At 40.9% G+C, this 15218-nt stretch overlaps 1 long non-coding RNA gene across 1 annotated transcript in view; it reads left to right on the top strand.

Annotated features, from left to right (window-relative positions):
• The first annotated feature begins 2985 nt into the window (after positions 1-2985).
• Positions 2986-15218, top strand: part of LOC146761555 (uncharacterized) — a 29387-nt gene continuing 17154 nt past the window's right edge. The window contains exons 1-2 of the long non-coding RNA XR_014944238.1: positions 2986-3297; positions 13293-13385. This is a non-coding gene — a long non-coding RNA (uncharacterized LOC146761555). The remainder of the gene's footprint in view (positions 3298-13292; positions 13386-15218) is intronic.

Here is a 15218-nt window from a genome sequence, read left to right as displayed (position 1 = left end):
CGGAAAATGCCTCTGAAGTATATTTTATTCTTATTTGAAACCTTGATATACAATATCTGTTTGAGTTGCATAAAATTCTTTGACTTCCACACACAGTTGTCATATGCAGTACATAAAAGGACTCGATAGATTAGGAAAAATATAAGCAATAAATTTAACAGCAAAAATGGAGGCTGAAGCTGAGATTCACTGCTCTCCAACAACTACAGATATGTACACACTACTGGGTTGGCTGTCTGTACTTCCAAATTCCTTCAGCCTCCACAGATCCCTTGTTATGGGTTCCTTCCATGAGACTCATTAAAGTTTAATTTCTAAGAGCTTTGAATGTAGTCTTTTTTACACACTCCCTCCAGAGCAAAGATGAGCATGATGCCAAGGTGTGAGCTTCTCTCTCTGCTGCTTTATTGCTGTCCAGCCTCACTCCCTGTTTTACTGCTGCCTCCCCTCTGAGTCACTGGTGATACGCTCATTATCCACTTTGGCAGTCAGGCATTCAGCTATGCCTTCAGAAATTAATTTGCCCATTGGACTTTGCTTTCAAAATAAGAATATCATTGTGTAATTCAAGCGATCACACTGCTAACTTTGAAAACATCCACACTAGCAGTCAGTCTTTCACAGAGCGGGTCTCTGGTCTCAGTGGGTTCATCATTTATATATCCACAACCCCATCAAAAGCTGGCACTCAGACTGAGGATGGAGTTGGGAGCATCCTCTTTACTGGCCAGTGAAATAAACAGTAGGAATGTACTTCATTTCTGCGCCCATTTTGTATTGGCTGTTGTGCAAATGGGTGCAGATGCTGGGTTCCAGCTCCAGAATGTCCGTCAGGGTAATCCATCCAGCAACATCATGTTTATGAACTGGTTAGTTCACTCTGAAAAGGGCAAACGCAGAAAAGGCAGATTTTTGGACGCAGCTTAAGATATACATATTTAAACTGATGTCACCTATTTTAAAAACAGACTAACTAATAATAAACCGAACAAGTCATTTTTGTCCTTGGACGTGAATGTGCCTCAGATCCAAGAACTCATGAGACTAATTACTACAACTATATGTATACTTATGTATATATACATTTTTACTTTCCATTTTCTTTTTCTTTTTTATTTTCTTTTTTGTTTTTTATCTTCTTTTTCTTTTTTCTTTTTCTTTCTTGAGGAGTTAAGAGGAAAGGAAGGTTCTTAAACAAGCCTGAGAAAGCCTGGCGTGCCTTATTCTTAATTGTCCCCATGGAAATGTTTAGCTAAATTATGTTTTCAGTCATTCTAGTACAAATCCAGAGTAGCTCTGCTGAGTTCGGAAGAGGAAGGTCAGATTTATATTGGTGTAACTAAGAACAAAATCTGACAGGGTATACTTGGTGTACCGTTCAGCTGCATATAGGAAAGTCCTGTTCAAAACACAAGTCAAAGTTTTCCAAGACATTTTCTACATAAATCAATATCCTAGCAAGTCTAGTCAGTCAAAAAGAGAAAAGAAACCTTTATTTTCCTGGCTCTGCTAATCTCTTTTCTTTGAATGTTTCTCTTTGTTTCTTTTTGAGTCCTAAATAACAGCAACTTGCTAACAGCATGGACTTGATTTAAAACTAACAATGACAGTTTAAGGCCCCCTGAAAAAGGGTTAACCATAGACCGTACACTAAAGTATCTGCTTTTTTTAAGAAAAAGAAAAGTCTTTAAATAATTTTAAGTTTAGAGATTTTCTGTGCACTCTTCCCCCTTTAGGAAAAAAAAAAAAAAAAAAAAAAAAGGAAAAAGAAAAAAAAAAGAGAAAAAAAATAAGGAGACCATCTTAACTGTAAGAGTGAGTTTATTCAGGTGGTATGAATCAGACAGGGCTCACTGATGCAAACTATCGCCTCAGAAAGCACAGCAGGCTCTGGTCTCACAGGGCTGCCCCACTGAAAGAAGCATAACAAAAACCAGAGAAGAACAGGCCTGCAGTAATCTCCTTGCCCTGGCTAGAAAACAGGGGTGAGGGAAAACTGCCCTCTCATTATGGTTTTGGTCTCAAGGTTAGAATTAGACCCTTAGGGTAAGCAGCTGTCAATTAGAGATAACTCTGACCAATGCTGTCTGAAATCTTGGACTTATCTCCTAGCAACTCCCCTTCTTTCAGGGCAGCGGCCCTCAGCCCTGCCTTCAGCTCAAGAGTCATCTCGAAGACAGCAAAATAACCTTTTCAATTTGGGCAGGTGCATACAAAATCCCACTTCCCTGGCCTGCACGAATCCTGCATGGCATTTCATTGAAGCAGCTTTTAATCTCAGTCAATTATATATTTGTTTTCCACCTCGTGGATGCCAGGAGCTGGGTGATTTTGCTTAAAAGAGCACTCTCAGATGACACCTAAAGATTCAGCAGATTTGAGGCATGTGCAGAGGCTGCGGATCTACGGGTGCATCCTGCCCTTTCCCTGCCTTGTATGCCAAGAAAACTTGGCGAAGGAGTGGCCATGGTTACAGGAGCAACTCTGGGCTCTCCTTCATCTATATTGGCAGGAAGGTAGTATGCACAAATCCCAGCATGGAAAGCACAAGGCTATTCACCACTCACAGCAGAATTTGAGGTAGAAGCTTATAATGCACAGAAAGCCACCTCCACCTCTATTTCTAGAGCTTACCATTCACTGTTTTTTTCTTTATATCCTTAGCATTCCCTTCCCGTAACCTCTGGGTGTTTGGTGAAATGGGCAGAAGGGAGAGAGCAGATGAGGGGGATCAGAAAGAGAAGGGATGCTTGCAGAAAAATAAGGGGGAAAATAAATAAAAAAAGAAGGAGCCAGTCTTTGATTCAGTTGGGGTCCATATTCACAAAGAGATCACTCAGAGATTTCGTACAAATGGCAGGAGCAGAATGTGAGCGCACCAAGGGACCTAATGCAGGCACTTGTCCTGTAATCAAAGATTCAGCTCGACGTGAGTCCTTTGTGAGACAACAGCATCATTCTCCACCCATGTTCACCCCTGAATGCAGAGCAGCTCTCTAAAGCAAGGCAGGACAAGCCTCGCCTTTTCTTTGTCTTGGTTGGAAAATATAATTTTTTCCTTCTCCTTTTTTCCTCTTTTTCTCATTCGTTTCTCTTCTAAAGAAAACAAGCTCTCACTGTGCCTCTAGTGAAGCTGAGGATGTTTGCATGAGGGAGGCACTGACAGGGAGAGGAGAGCAGAGCAGCAGATGGGCAGAATGGAATGGCGGGGCGAGAGCGGCTCAGCCTGCTGTGGTGGGACGTGCGGCAGCATGGCTGACAGCTCCAGGCAGCAAGCACCATGGCGTCCTCCTCTGCGTAAGCACTATTCCCCTTCCCCAGGCTCTGCCAGCCCTGCAGACACAAAACATGCAGGATTGCCTTATTTATTTTATTATTTTCCTCTCCTTAATCCCATTTTGCAGTAGATTTTATTTTATTTTATATTTTATTTTATATTATTTTATTTTATTTTTAATTTTGCCACTTTGTTAAAATGCAGCAGAGAATTACAAGATGTAGAAATAGACATTTTCAATTGGAGTGCATTAAAAATCCACTTTTTTTTTTTTTAACTTAGAAACAGTGTTTCTGTGTGTGTTGTTAATTTCACAATCATAAATTAATTTTAAGTAAGATATAAAATATCAAGCCATGATTATCTGCTTCCTGATACCTTTACTCAACCTGAACATGTAATGGGTATAGTCCATGCTTTTCAGTTGGTTCTTAAAGACTTGGAAATGATGGGTAGAAAGTAAATCAGGACTGCAATCCTAAAGCTTTATGTGGATCCAGCACAAAAGAATACAAATTAAATAATTGTCACGCAGAAAGTGAACAAAAACCCAAACGGCCCAATCAAACATTGTTATTGCAGTTACATCAGTGTAAAGCAACATAGCATTGTGGTGATGGGGAAGTCCTATATTCTTAGGAATCCCATTCACTCTTTGCTTTCTTCATTTTCTAAGTGCTTATCTCTATAGAGAATGGGCTGCCACCTCTAGCACTGCCAGAGGTATTTGTTGAAAAGGCCGCCCAGAGATGGGCTCAAGCCACATTCCTCGCTGCTATCACAGGGTGCCTTGGTCGCGAAAGCAGCAAGCGTTTAAATTCGTACTGGCTCCTTTCAGACACAGGCTTCATGTAAAATAACCAGAAATGGAAATATTACTGCTTTAGCAAATGATGTGAGGTTTAAAATATTGCCAAAAGCCCTCGAGGACAAAAGAAATTTGGAAAACATAATTTCAAATCATAAAGCTTTTGGTATAGACTTGACTGTAAAAGACAACTAGAAAATATGACTGATAGCTTAATGTTAATTTAGCTGAAAATCTGTTTGTGACATCTGATTGATATATAGCATCACCTACTTACTTGATTCTTTGGGACTGCAGCAGTCCACCTCTGTGCTGTATGCGTGCTGCACGTCTGTGTGGGCACACACCCCTCAGGCACCTTGTGGCTGAAGGTCTGAAAGCACAAATGTGTAATCTCACTGCCTGGTGCTGTGTGCAAATCTATGTACCTCCACTTTCATATGCCATACATCCAAACCACAGTGCAAGTGCTGTTATAATAGAAACCTTTACCAGATTACTGCTTTTTATTTGTACACATATTCAATTTTGTGCTGTCTGTACATGTTGAAAGTGAGCAAATATAAACACCAGTGGATGGTTTCTTTTTAAATATGGCAGACGTGTGTTTTCAATTTCACGTTATGTATCTGTGACATTATATAGAACTGGAAAAAGTTTGCAGAGAAGGCCTGGCTTTAATTCCTGGCGTGATGTAATTGCTAGCACACTGCTCCCTGCTGCGGACTGGGAGCACTGGGATCCTGCAGCGTGGTGGGCTGCCATGGCTCAGCCAGCGCTCCCGGCGTGATTCAGCACTCCGCCTCCATTCAGGGATGCAACAAGAATGCGCCCAAGTGCTTTGTGCTTAGGAAACATGCTTAGATGCTGGGAACTGGGAACTCATTAAATGACTGAAAGTTCAAACCTAATATCTCAGTGCGAAGAACGCGTGAATTTTCCCACAGGAAAGAAAAGCGCACTCTTGAAATATGGCTAAGTGATTTTGTTTGCTTCCTTGTTTTTGGTTTTGTTTCATTTTTTCCTTTGGAAATGGAGTATCATTAATTTTCAGGGTCTTCCCTTCTAAATAACTGAAAGTGGGTTTTTTTTAAGCATGTAAAGAAAAAAACAAAAGAAAACCTGAAAGTGAAATGAGAATTTAAAATTTTTCATTGAATTAATTTTGTAGTTAAAGATTTGTTTCTTTCTGAAAGACAAAAATACTGTCTTGCTCTTTATTTTTCTTCTTTTTTTCTTTCTTTTTTTTTTTCTTTTTTTCTTTTTTTAATTCTCTTGTCTCAGATATAATTTCTATTTATTTATTTATTTATTTATTTATTTCCAAGAGCCTCACAGAAGGTTGGCAAAGGTCCAGAATAACAGCTGGAAGTGAGAAGGAATGAAAAAGTGTATCATAGAAATTCAAATGAGAAATAGGATCTACATTTTTAATGGGTATGGTTATCACTCATTTGAACAAATTATAAAGGAGGGATTGTTTTTTAGGTTTCCAGATGTCTCCAGATCAGCACTGGATGCCTTTCCAATAGTCAAATACAAGCAATTCATTTCACAGAAATCTATGGTTTGAAATTCAGAGGAAGATAAAATGGCTTACCCTGGCCTTCAGAGCTCCAAGTATGACAGATAGGAAATTCTGGAATCCTGGATATAAGTGTATTTGAGGTGTATGCAGGAAAAGACAATTCATGTTGTGGACAGTAACTATTATTTTCAAACATTTTCTCTTTTTAATCTGTTGGTTACGCCCAAGAAGTCATATGCATATCAGAGAATGTTACTGTTAAGATCAGATCTATTGACATAATTAACTTATTTGCAAACAGTTTCATGTATTTTTGTCTGAGTCTCTGCCTTCCTGCATACACCAAAACTAGCCTGATTCAGCTCCTGGTGAATTAGGGTGGTGTACAGCAAATAAAGGAACAATCATTGAGTCCAAACATATTTGCATTCTTAATATGGTGCGTGCATTCAGGCAAGAGGCAATTTGCATGAAGACCATGAGCCAAATGCAGTTCTGACAGTAGCAGGCATAACTTTATTCAAATCAGACAAGCTGCAGGCATTTACAAGGGGCCAGCATAGGTGCTGTGTGCTTGTTGCACATCCATGCTCAGCAAAATGCACTGTTCTTGCTCAAAACCTCAGATTTTCCTAAGATGGACCAATGCTTATCAGAACTGAATATAAATTTCAGCTGTAGGATGGGGTGTATACTTACAATACCTGATAAAATATATAGTTTGCTTCTATCCCTCGCTTTCAGTGTGAAGAGTAATTCATACTTTCAAAAAACACCCTCTCTGCAAGCTTTCATTGCATGGATTAGTTGAGAAGCAGCACGCCAGGATGCCTCTGGCCACCTTCAAAACTTCCTTGTAAACTCAGCCACAAGCAGAACCAACTTCACTTCGTCTCAAGAATTAGCACTTTGTTTTAAAGTGGCAGTTTTCTGAGTGCTGCTCCTAATACTTTAATGGCGGTTGTATACCCCAGTGCTACTGCTGTGCCTTGCTGTGTTTCAGCAAATGTTGTGAGGAATCTACAGCAATTAGCTGTTCATGCCTCTGCTTTCCTGTTTTGTGCCTTCTCTTTCATGTATCAGATGTTTGTAAGTTTTCCATTAGACATTTCCTGCTTCTAATAGATGTTTGCGAGGCTCTTGCTTTGAGCTATCAAGGCTCCAATTTGTGCTGAGATGTTTGGTTTTGGTTTAGGGCTGAGAGGTCTTTGTACTCCTTTCTTCCTAGAAAACATTATAATCTGGAAAAAATAAATAAATTGTACTTTGCAAAAAGTGAATATGACTCCTTCATCTAAATGGCATGGTTTGCACATGTGTCTTTTGTCAGCAGATCACTCCCAAAATAAAAGCACTTAAACTGCAGTTTCTGCCAACTTATCAGACACCGATTGGTGACAATATATATGTAGTGCAGTTTCTAAAGGCAGCTTTGTACTTCAGTGTTTTCATCTTCTTTGCCCTGTTCTTTTTTTTTTTTCTCTCTCTCTCTTTTTAATTTGAAATGGTGACTGATTTCTTTTTCTCCTTCCACCAGCTTGGTGTGCTGTACTTAACAAGTAAGGAGCTTTAGCTGCTTTTGAAAGAAGAAAATGCCTCTTAAAAAGTGTTTCAAATGAGCATTGCTCACTGTGAAGTGGCTGTCAAAATTAACAGGAAAGGCATAATTGATTCCCTGAGAGTCATACACGAAAACTAGCTTAAATTTTACAAACCCGTCTCTGACGTGTCTAAATACTTCACTAAATGCAGTGCTGATCCTTTAATCCTCTCTGCCATGTTGTACCGGCGGAGCAGCATCCTTGCACCCAGCCTCTCACAGGGTGTTGTTGCAGCCAGGCGCTATCCATCATCCTCTCTTCACATGATACGGGCATTTCTGGGTTTGGATTTTGCTATCTAGGAACCAAACCAATGAATCATCAAAGGCAACTGTCAATTCCTAGTGTATCACCGGCACTTTGAACTCAGGAAGGAGGCAAACATTGCCGAGTTTTATTTATTAAGGTCAAGACTGGATTTGAATCTGCAATGAGGGCAGAGGAGTGGCGAGGGGAGCGATGGCTGCTGACTCAAGAGACCTGCTGGGACTTGGTGGCCTACTGCTAGGCAACAGCCCATCCCCACCGCAGTACACAGCCGACCACAGAAGGAATGACCTCATCTACAAATCAGCTATTTGAGATGCAGATCGGCCTGTGCTCCTCTTCAATAATACAGAGTGGAGCGGGCAGCAGGTGCAGCAGCACAGCACATGGCCTTTCCTCACTCTAAAAGCCAGGGCCAGGCTGTGCTCGCTCACTCGTTCTCTCCCCCTCTGCAATTCCTGAACCTCTATTACCTTCATTTTTTATTTAGGCCCTCCATTTGAAGAAAACATGGCGGCTCCTTTATACTCCTTCCCACACCCCATCTTAGGCCAAAGGAAGGGGAGGTGGGATTAAAGGGCTGCGCCAGCAGTGCTTGAGATCCCTGCTGCAGCTGAACACAAAGCCTAAATAAATAAGCAGTTCTGAGGGAAAGAATTGTGATTTTTCAGGTTTTCCTCCCTCCAATGCAATGTCTGCAAATGACAGTCAAAAGGTTTTCTCTTTTTTTTTTTTTTTTCCCAGAATGGGCCTCCTTTTTGTGCAGCAAGCAGAGCATGCGCTGAGAAGGGATACTCTCATACATGCATATTCCTCTTCAATTTTACAGAAAGTCCTATTAGCACCGTATGATAAGAGAACTACATGCAGTATTTAGGGAGGCTCCCCAAAAAATTAAAACAACAAATGCAACATTTTGTAACAGAATTGAAGTATTTTTCGGCTGCGTGTTAATAAGAAAAAAGAACTACCACTCTGCACCATGAAATGACACTGAGTCTCTCAGAGGGCCTCAAAGAGCAATAAAACACAGTGTAATATAATTTGTATTGTCTGTGGTTGCAGGTTATGTCCTGAAAGTCGTAAACTATTACAGCTTTATAGCTATGCTGCTGGTATTAACTAAATGAAAGGGTTATTTGTTCTAAATCTGTAGTCTGTGTGATAGAAAAACCTTAAATTCATCAAGAGCAATTGATTAAAAAAAAAAAAAAAGAGTTTAAAAACACTGCTGAGCTATAGGTAAAAGTTATAATGTGAAGAGTCAAACAACAAAACAAATGTATGTTCTGGTGTTTCTGAGCTTCAGCCACATCCTTCAGTGGGGTAGAATTGTTCATCCCTGAGCCAACAGTGTGTGTTCAGCTGGTGGGCCTTAAGGAAGCCTTAGGCTGCTTGATACAGAAAACTGTGAAGAATCAGATATTTGCACTATTGTGCTTAGATCATTCTGTGAATCTAATTCTAAAGAAAGCTTTTATTTTTGCTGAGACATACGAGCTTCTTCTTTCCACTCCTCTAAGAAGGATTTTGTTTGAAAAATGCAGCTATGAGTAGTAGTTAAGACGGAGATTTAAAAAGTCAACATAACAACACCATGTCTTTTTCTTGAAAGCTGTGAAAATGTTTAGAAAGTTTTTGTCTGAAACCTTGGAATTTCCTGTTAAAATGGAATTGTTGTTTTCAGCGTAAGTGCAGTTGTAATTCTCTAGTTTAATTCAGATTTGAATTTAAACTCAGATGAGATGTGTATCATTAAGCTTGTTCACGCACACTGATTATCTGTTAGGTAATTCTGCAGCTGAGTTCTCATAACCTACAGCTTGTGTACATGCAGCTTATTTTTAGTATCAAGGATAGTTTCTGACTGGTCATGGTAGGGTCTGACTGGTGATAGAGGGCACGGGATACACTGATACTCATCCACACTACAAGCTCCTACTATCAGGCTCATGTGGAACAAAAACTTTCAATTTGATTCAGAATGCACATCAGATTAATACTTTCAAATATTTGCTTAAAATTGACCTGCAGTTATTTCCCACTATAAACTCATCTATGAGAATGCCATGGAAAATGAGTACTAATAGGAAGGATGCAACTGTAGTCAAAATAAATGGGTTTAGCCACTCAAATGAAAGCTAACGAAACAATTGGGATATTGTACCATTTCCTTTGAATAAGTTTTGCTGCTAGAAGGCATTTCAGGTGTCCAACTTCTGAGGTGATGCCTCAGGGTGTCCAAGATGTTTTCTTCAGTGATTTTCTCAGAGCCAAAGAGCTGCCAGCCTCCAAATCTGTCTTCTAAGTGACAGAGAATGAAGGCTGCAGTTTGAAATTCTTTGAGGTTTATTAACAGGGAGCTTGAACTGATTCATAAAGGCTGAACAGGCGCAAAAGAGGACATAGTCCTGCCTGCTGTCAGCCAGCAGAGAAGCTTCCAGTGACAGGCAGGGTGAGCCAGATTTGCTTTGGGAAATGCTATGGTTGTGTAATATATTCTTGTTTCTCTGAGTGCAGGTGGCTGAGCAGGGAGGCAGCCTCACTGCCTTTTGTCCAGGGGTTCAAGGCACATTTTGTTATGATGGGAGAATGAATCTCCTTAGAGTGTGCTCCCAAAAACACTTTGGCTTTGCAAATCTCCCTTTACTTTAAGGCACTTAACCACTCTCCTTTGTACCAGCGGTTGGCTGGGTGCTTCCTTGGATGTATTTCAAGTTTTAAAAGGATTTGCTTGTAAGAATGTTAATTTTGGTGCTCCTCTGATGTCTGAAACTATAGGAACCTCAGCAGGCTGCAGTATGCTACCCCCCAGTAACATCCACCCTGATGCCCTTGGGCACATCCCAGGAACCCTCAGGACCCAGCAACATTGTAGCTCACAATTAGCTACTGTCCTAATTACACACTGTCCTACGCCTGACCCTTTTTCTCCTCTATGTTTTTAAGAACATGCCATATTCCAAGGAAACTTCCAACTGAAGGTAATTTGTTTTGCATGACAATCATTAGAAACTTTGGACTGTATGTGCACATGAAAATCTCTGATTGGGATTTTACTGGCAAGTTTAGCAGCATTAAGATGTTAGAGCAAGTCAGAGAGCTGTCTCAGCAAGCAGCAATATCTGGCCATCCAGGCTTGGGGCTGGGAGATGATATTAATACAGCCACAGGCCATTGCTGCCTGTAGGCCTATGTGACAAAATGCTCCAGAGTATCATGTAATAACAATAATTCCTACCCATCTGAAAACCAGACAGAGGGCATGCTGAATTGCAAAGGAGAGCAAGGTAGTCATGGAAGGAGTAAAACAGCTCTCAGAGCATTAGCCCTCCTCCTGCTCATGCTGAATGTATCCCAAGGAACAATGCAAGGAGAGTGAGCTCTTGCAAGAATTTGATCCACCGAGCAAGGCTGCTGCAGTATTAACCCCTTCATGGCAAATCACTTAGAGTGTAATTTAGCTAGAAAGCAGCAGATTGCAATGCTTTCAAGGCAGGCAGTGCCACTAGCTCTGGGAGGTGATTGCTGACTCCAACAAGCAAGCCTCTGCTATTGCACTTGATTTTTTTGAGGGAAGGTGCAATTGTGGCATACCCGTGGCATTGAAAGAGTTATTGCAAACCAGAAGATAAAATGTCAATTATGCCTGATGCAGAGAAATGTGCAATGTTAGCAGATATGTGCTGTTGATCTGGTAGCAGCTAGCCCTCTCCCTGCAACAGTGTGATATTTCTGGGTTCCAGTAACCAGCCTCATAGGAAGTCTTCCTTGATGCTTTGAACAGAATTGTGGTGTTTGGCTCGTGGCTGGAGAAAGGAAGTGAGCAGAGCTCCTGGTCTTTGGGTGTAGGCTGGAACTGCAACTCCACTGCCTGGCACACAGGGAGAACAAACCCCAACAGGCACCCTTAGCCTTTCTACACCCTTCTCCATGGCTGCCAATCCCACTGCAGCAGGCAGTCTGTACCCAGGAAGAAACTGTTTTCATATCTTCGAATGTGAGCAGTGTGACTGCATGACGCCAAGTGGTTTGTCTTCTGCTGTGTCTATGGGTCTCATTTCAAGAAAACAGCAATGTGTCATGTTTTCTCCATGCTCTCCCTCCCCTGGGACACTACTGCCAGCTCCAGCTTTGCTACACCTCATTGAGATGATGACTTTTGAGACCGTAGCCATTGTCCTGGCTTGCATTTGTAGCTGCAAGAACACAAGCAGAGTTGCAAAAGCCTTCAGCCTACCCTGCACAGGTCCTAGCAGCTGGGCCAGATTTTCTCTGGTGCTTGTACAAATCTTTGCCAGCCAAGTGTGACTTCCTGATTAGAAATCACTGGACTATAACTACCTTACACTGCACCCTGCACTAGTCCACAGTGATATTTCTGCTGCTTGTGGCATTCGCATTTCTAATTTTTAGCTAAGAAGGTCACTCCAAGGCTCCACCTGTTCTGGATGTGACTTGCTCTTACTGCAGTTGTTTTTGGGAGCACAGAAGCTGGTAGCCATCAGGTCTATACCACAATAGCCCAAGTGGGTAAGTGGTATGCCAAGAGCATCTTCATTTGCACTGGATATTTTGCTATCATACCTATGAAAGACAAGGGAGGTGATTTTTTTTATTTTTTTTTTTTGATTTTTTTTTCTTCCTGATAACAGGCAAAACCTGTAAGAATCATTTAGATTTAAGCTGTAAATGAACAGCTGCAGGCAACAACGCAAAATGCTTTATCCAGTCCTGAAAGCTCTTGGATTTCTTTTTGCAGTGCTCTTTCTGTAGACTGTGGTGGTCTTGTATTTATTTTTCAGAACGACCCATGTTGTAACACTTTACCAGAGGAAGCTCACTCTGCCTCTGCTTTCATTCTTGGTGTATATTTAAATAATTGCTGCATTTTAATGAGCTAAACTGCATTCTCACCAGCTGTCCCTCAGACCAAACCTTCAAGGATATACTAAACCATAATGACTGCAACAACAGAGAACTCAAAAAGGCCCCGAGATCTCTTCAGACAAGGTGTCTTGCTGCTTCTCTTTCATACCCAAACGTTTTCATGCAGATGCCCAAAGCAGTACTCACAAAAACCCACACAGGAGGACAGGGCGAAGAACCGGGTGAATGTGGCCCTCTGCGAATACAGGGAAGAAGAAAGCACCATAAAACCAGAGGGTGATGCTGTAGCGCAGTCGCCGCTGCAGCCGGAGGAGCCGAGCTGTTGCCTTCTCGGCGCACCTCGCCCAGAGGCAGAAGGGAGCGGAGCGGGGCCGCGGGGCCTCCCCACCTCCTACCCCTCGGCCCCAGCTGGCTTCTTGAAAAGCAAGCCATAAACCCATTAGCGCAAAGACAAATGAAGCTCATACCCTCAGGCATTCCTTCATTCCGAGCTGGCTTTAACCTCTTTTCCAACTTTTCTCTCGTTTAAAACGCTCTGTCTTCGGAGGCTTCTTAACTTGTTTGTGGCGGTTGTGCAAAATGCTTGAAAATGCAGTTTTTGAGATTTATTTGAATAAATTCTATAACCTCACTGTGAAGGTGTGCAGGACATCATAAGTGCATCTGTGCTCAGATATCTGTATAAATCTGTCAGTATTTGTCCAAATATGTGCTCAGATATACCCTCCACTCAGTTAATACTTGTATGCATAAAATACAATACAATTTAGGCACATACAGTGTCAATTAGCATTGGAGACTGACTGCACATGATAGCTAAGTTTAATATGATATGATTATACGTGCTTCTGATTTTACATTAATGCTGAGCACATGTGGGCCTGTAGATCTGCAGCCAACATGAATTATTTCCTCTTGCAGCTACGTGGGATGTAGAAAATAATGTGGCAGTAGTGCAGCTATGAAAGACTTATCCATCAGCATGGTAGGAAAGGCGCTGAGGAAAGCACGATGGTAAGTGGAATTCAAAATAAGGGTTTATGGAGGGTTTTAGACTGTGTGTTTGTTTGTATTCCAGTACAAAAAAAAAAAAATAAAAAAATGCTGTGTTTATAGATGAGATGGTGCAGAGGAAAATACTGTGTGCTGAATTATATGTATAGTAATACCTTCAGAAAATGCAAATAAAGAAAGTTGTTGAAAACAGAATCCAACTGAATTAAGTGTGCCTGAATTACACTTCAGACCTTTTGGAAGGAGGCATGTTTGAATATGCTACCAAACCACAAAAGTAAAGACAGGGGGACACTATTCAAGTCACTTGTTTTCAACTTTCTGTCACTATCAGCTACTTCCTATTCAGCTGTAATTTGCAATTTCCTGCTGTTGATTATATACACACATACATAAATGTGTTAAGTAGCCCAGAGTTTTAAAATGTGTATTTAAAAGGAGTGGAAGACTTCAGCTACTTTTGTGTTAATTTCATCTGATTTACTCTTGGCAGCTCTCACCTCTTCCTACTGTTTTTATCGCCTTTTTTATTTTTCAGTGTATTTTCTGAGTTTTATGCTTTCCACATGCAAATAAAATTATGTCCTGCATGGGAGAGATTGTACTCATGAATCACACACAGGCTTTCAATCAATATCACATGGTTTATGGTTTAGAAGACTTTTAAACTGATAAGCCCCTACAGTGCAGTCTGGCCTGTGTGGGATATCACTTAAGTTGAGGACCTTCTGCATGAAGGCATGATCCATTCCCTCGAAGCAGAGAGAGCAAAATCAAGAGCCACTGCTTGCTTTTTATGATTATTAATATCTATTCCATTAAAATCAAACAGCCACAGAGTCTTCCTTATATCATAATTCTTAATCAAGGTACACATCATAATCAATGGAGGTATTGATTAGTAAAGATTTTGCCCTTAAAGGGAAGCCCTCCTATTGGGTTTATGTAATTTATAAAAATCTAGCTGGGCTTGAGCACATTAACTATTATTCTCCTGTTTAGAGCACATCCAAGTTCAGTGTAGATTTAGTTAGTTTTGCTTTGTATCATGTAACATGTTGGGAATAATTCTGAAGTCAGGAGTGATAGATATATGACATACTGCTAAACAAGGCTGGAGTCTTTTGGAGCAGCTGTTGAACCAAGAGGCACAATCACCGTCAAGGTTAAATGGAGTTCCTTGAGTAAGGATGTGATATGCCAAGGCATCTCAGATATCCAGCAGTTCAAGTCTTGAAAGACTCCTAAATTTCTACTATGCTTTGGAAAATTATGTCCTGTATCCCTTAGTCTTCTCTGGATGCCTCCAGCTGTATGTTTGAACCAAACTTAGCTCGTGTATGCCAAGTTACTTATGTTTTCTGAAACCACCTCTGTCTCCAGTGTAAAAGAGGCCAAAGAGGGCAGTGCAGCGCGAGGTGACAAGCTTCAGGCCTCAGGATAGTCACAGATTAGCACAAATTGCTTTTGTAAACAGGATTTTGCAGGGACCGGAGCTGTTAATTGTTATTGTAATGCACAACATTTTAATTGAGTTAATCGGTACAAAATGTTTATCTCTATTGACTGAGATAAAATGTCAAAAGCTCTTTGATAGCAATTGGAATTACAGTAGGCAACCTTGACAATAGCAGTCAATGTTTTACAATGTACTGCTGTTTCAATGTGTTTGCTGGCAAAATGAAGCATAATGTTGCTTATCTCCAAGGTATCCATTTTGCCTTAAGAAAGAGTATCCCAGAGCACCGCAGCAGATTTCATTTTTCAGTTCCAACTGGCTGTAGGAGAGGTGAAAGATAGCCCAACTCAGGTTAATCCTGCTTCTCCGGGGAA

This window comes from Coturnix japonica, chromosome 3, assembly GCF_054131305.1.
Source record: "Coturnix japonica strain WE chromosome 3, WE-NBRP24, whole genome shotgun sequence".
NCBI classification, from domain to species: Eukaryota; Metazoa; Chordata; class Aves; order Galliformes; family Phasianidae; genus Coturnix; species Coturnix japonica.
This window is presented reverse-complemented; position numbering and strand designations above follow the sequence as displayed.